At 60.1% G+C, this 4289-nt stretch overlaps 1 pseudogene; it reads left to right on the top strand.

Moving 5' to 3' along the window:
* Positions 1-2542: 2542 nt before the first annotated feature.
* LOC144961695 (small subunit ribosomal RNA) lies at positions 2543-4289 on the top strand (annotated as a pseudogene; the record flags this gene model as incomplete).

Here is a 4289-nt window from a genome sequence, read left to right as displayed (position 1 = left end):
TGCCGGGGTTCAAATCCCGGTTTGGGAGCTTTATTCATACGATTTTATCGCCTCGTCGATTCGAGGCTTTACCGCACGGGCGTCCCTGGGGTAAGAAGCTCTCGCTACGGCCGAGAAGGACTCTAGCGCCGGGACGCTCCCGCGGTAAGCCCTCCGAGGGCCGAGGGAAAAAACTTTGGTCGAGCGCATTTCCTCTACGGAGCGAATTTGAATGAAATAAACCCACCACCTATGATCGCACCTGGGACCTCCCCATTGCCGACCGGTTTTGAACTTCGGGGCCCTTCCCGTTAGGGCCCTGTACTCGCTTGGCGGAGTGTTAAACGCGTTCCCGCTACTTCGCTAGAGTCGGGCGATCGACGACTCGGGCTCGATCGAGTTGGCCCACGGGCCGGCCAACCCTGCCGGGGTTCAAATCCCGGTTTGGGAGCTTTATTCATACGATTTTATCGCCTCGTCGATTCGAGGCTTTACCGCACGGGCGTCCCTGGGGTAAGAAGCTCTCGCTACGGCCGAGAAGGACTCTAGCGCCGGGACGCTCCCGCGGTAAGCCCTCCGAGGGCCGAGGGAAAAAACTTTGGTCGAGCGCATTTCCTCTACGGAGCGAATTTGAATGAAATAAACCCACCACCTATGATCGCACCTGGGACCTCCCCATTGCCGACCGGTTTTGAACTTCGGGGCCCTTCCCGTTAGGGCCCTGTACTCGCTTGGCGGAGTGTTAAACGCGTTCCCGCTACTTCGCTAGAGTCGGGCGATCGACGACTCGGGCTCGATCGAGTTGGCCCACGGGCGGCCAACCCTGCCGGGGTTCAAATCCCGGTTTGGGAGCTTTATTCATACGATTTTATCGCCTCGTCGATTCGAGGCTTTACCGCACGGGCGTCCCTGGGGTAAGAAGCTCTCGCTACGGCCGAGAAGGACTCTAGCGCCGGGACGCTCCCGCGGTAAGCCCTCCGAGGGCCGAGGGAAAAAACTTTGGTCGAGCGCATTTCCTCTACGGAGCGAATTTGAATGAAATAAACCCACCACCTATGATCGCACCTGGGACCTCCCCATTGCCGACCGGTTTTGAACTTCGGGGCCCTTCCCGTTAGGGCCCTGTACTCGCTTGGCGGAGTGTTAAACGCGTTCCGCTACTTCGCTAGAGTCGGGCGATCGACGACTCGGGCTCGATCGAGTTGGCCCACGGGCCGGCCAACCCTGCCGGGGTTCAAATCCCGGTTTGGGAGCTTTATTCATACGATTTTATCGCCTCGTCGATTCGAGGCTTTACCGCACGGGCGTCCCTGGGGTAAGAAGCTCTCGCTACGGCCGAGAAGGACTCTAGCGCCGGGACGCTCCCGCGGTAAGCCCTCCGAGGGCCGAGGGAAAAAACTTTGGTCGAGCGCATTTCCTCTACGGAGCGAATTTGAATGAAATAAACCCACCACCTATGATCGCACCTGGGACCTCCCCATTGCCGACCGGTTTTGAACTTCGGGGCCCTTCCCGTTAGGGCCCTGTACTCGCTTGGCGGAGTGTTAAACGCGTTCCCGCTACTTCGCTAGAGTCGGGCGATCGACGACTCGGGCTCGATCGAGTTGGCCACGGGCCGGCCAACCCTGCCGGGGTTCAAATCCGGTTTGGGAGCTTTATTCATACGATTTTATCGCCTCGTCGATTCGAGGCTTTACCGCACGGGCGTCCCTGGGGTAAGAAGCTCTCGCCCTACGTCGGCGGAAAATTTGGAAGGATCACGGCTGAGACTATGCGCCGCGGGTTGAACGCCTTTCACCGCGGTAAGTGGCCACTCCGAGAGCGGCCGGCAGGGAAAAGAACTTTGGTCGAGGCGCACTTTATTCAACTCTACGGAGCGGAATTTGATGAAATAAACCCACCACCTATGATATCGCACCTGGACGGACCTCCCCATTGCCGACCGGTTTTGAACTTCGGGGCCCTTCCCGTTAGGGCCCTGTACTCGCTCGGAAGACCGTTTACGCGGCGTTAAACGCGTTCCCGCTACTTCGCTAGAGTAGTGCGATGGGAAATTCGGGCTGTTCGGAGGTCGGGCTCGGGTTTGCCATACGTGCCTGGGGTCGAATCTGAATTTGCACCAAAAAAATTTTTTTTTTTAGTAGTCCGCAAGAGGAAAAGGGCTACCTTACCAGGGGTTTGGGACGTATAGTAGGGAAGGCGGTCGTCGGTCGGAAAAATTGAAATTGAAGCAAGGCGAGCCGAAAGGCGCGCGGTGGCCTCTGGTACACCCACGGTCACCAGCGCCTGGACGAGCGGTGGTCGGAGAGTCCGGAGTCGGTCCCAGGTTAGCTCCTCGGTAGAGGACCTAGAGTCGTGTGAGCGCGAGCGTGTCCGGGCGGTCGGAGCAGTCCGACCAGCAGCGAGAAGGCCGAAGGGGGTGAACGTTTGTGCGGTAGAGTCGAGAAGGGCCGTCGGCGAAGGAGTCGAGCGCTGGGAGTTCTCGGCGTCTGGGCTTCGGTCGTCGGCGCCCGTAGCCTCCTGTCCCAGCGGGTCCGTCCCGCCGGGTTGGAAATGGATACGCTACCAGGTTGATCCTGCCTGTAGTCTTATGCTTGTCTTGAGGGTTAAGCCATGCACGCCTATGCTCACCCTACACAGAAGGGGAAGCCGCGAACTGCTCAGTATATCGGCGATAATACACGGGGTGGGCGATGTTTGTCCGGACACCTGTAGGAATCCCAGAGCTAATACGTGCACACGAGTCCTCCTCCTAACGGGGTTACCTCCGCGGGGAGAGGGCGCATTTATTAGGATCTTGACCGGCGGCGGGTGGTTAACGCCGCCCGCCAGGCTGAGGCGAACTCTGGGTATGTGACGACCGCTGTTAGCGGCGTGCCCGTTTGCTCGCCGTCCCATCAAATTTAGACGGCCCGGGCAAGAGCCCCCCGTGTTGGCTACGGGTGACGGAGGATCAGGGTTCGATCCCGGAGAGGGAGCCTGCGAGACGGCTACCACGCTTAAGGGTGGCAGCAGGCGCGCAACTTACCCACTCCCAGCACGGTGAGGTAGTGAAGATAAATGTCGGGGCTGGGCTCGCATGCGAGCCTAGCGGTCGGATTGAGCGTAGACCAAACACGTGCCGTTGATGACCTATCGGAGGGCAAGCCTGGTGCCAGCAGCCGCGGTAATTCCAGCTCCGATGGCGTATGTTGTAGTTGCTGCGTTTAAAACGCTCGTAGTTGGATCTCTGAGGTGACGGCAGCGACAAACCGCGGGTGACGTTGCCCGGCGATTATGCACCGTCGTGGTTTTGGGGATGGAGCAAGCGGTGCCTTCCGGTGCCGCAACCGGACCCTCGCGACGGATCTCGCCGGGCATCGCTTGCCGTCGCTGCCGGTTTAGTCTCTTTCCGTCTTAAGCCGTGTCGGCTTGGTACGTGGCGTATCTGGGCCGACACTAAGGTACGGGCGGTGTTCTCCTGAATCAATTGGAGTGCTCAAAGCAGGTCGTGCTCGCACAGCTTTGCTCGGAACGATGTGATGACGCCACCGCCCCGCAATGTAACCACGGGACCGGTCTCCGTGGGGGCGGTGGGCGAGGTCTATAGAGACGGCCGGGGGGCGGCGTACTACCGCGGGAGGGGTGGAATCCGACGATCGCGGTGGGACGAACAAGAGCGAAGGCACCGGCCAAGAGCGCCTTCGTTGATCATGAACGAAAGTCGGAGGAACGAACGCGATCAGGTACCGCGGTAGTTCCGACAGTAAACCATGCCGACCGGTTACGCGGGGACGTCCCCTGTGGGGAAGCCTCGCGAGGCCCCGGAGAAATCAGAGTGCCTGGGCTCCGGGGGGAGTACGGTCGCAAGGCTGAAACTTAAAGGAATTGACGGAAGGGCACCACCAGGAGTGGAGCCTGCGGCTCAATTTGACTCAACACGGGGAAGCTTACCAGGTCCGGACACCGCGTGGATTGACAGACTGAGGCTCTTTCATGATTCGGTGGGTGGTGGTGCATGGCCGTTGCTAGCCGTGGAGCGATCCGTCTGGTTCATTCCGATAACGGGCGAGACTCTGCCCTGGCGGATAACAAACGGCGGTCAAGAGGGGTCCGTCTCACGGGTTGGGTCGGCGTTCGGCTCTCGGGTCGGGCGTCGGTCTTCCCACTCAGGGAGAGGCGGTGCCCGGACCGCCGTCGCGCAGGCCGCGTCCTGCAGGGATTGACCTCGAGCAGTGCGTACGAGATGGAGCCATAACAGGTCTGTGATGCCCTTAGACGTCCTGGGCTGCACGTGTGCTACAGTGGTGGCGCCAGCCGGCGCGGTGTAG

Source organism: Berghia stephanieae, unplaced genomic scaffold (genome assembly GCF_034508935.2).
Source record: "Berghia stephanieae isolate SIO BIC M18660-M18661 unplaced genomic scaffold, UCSD_Bste_1.3 scaffold3637, whole genome shotgun sequence".
NCBI lineage: Eukaryota > Metazoa > Mollusca > Gastropoda > Nudibranchia > Aeolidiidae > Berghia > Berghia stephanieae.
The sequence above is the reverse complement of the archived record's forward strand: the minus strand, read 5'-3'. Positions and strand labels throughout refer to the sequence as shown.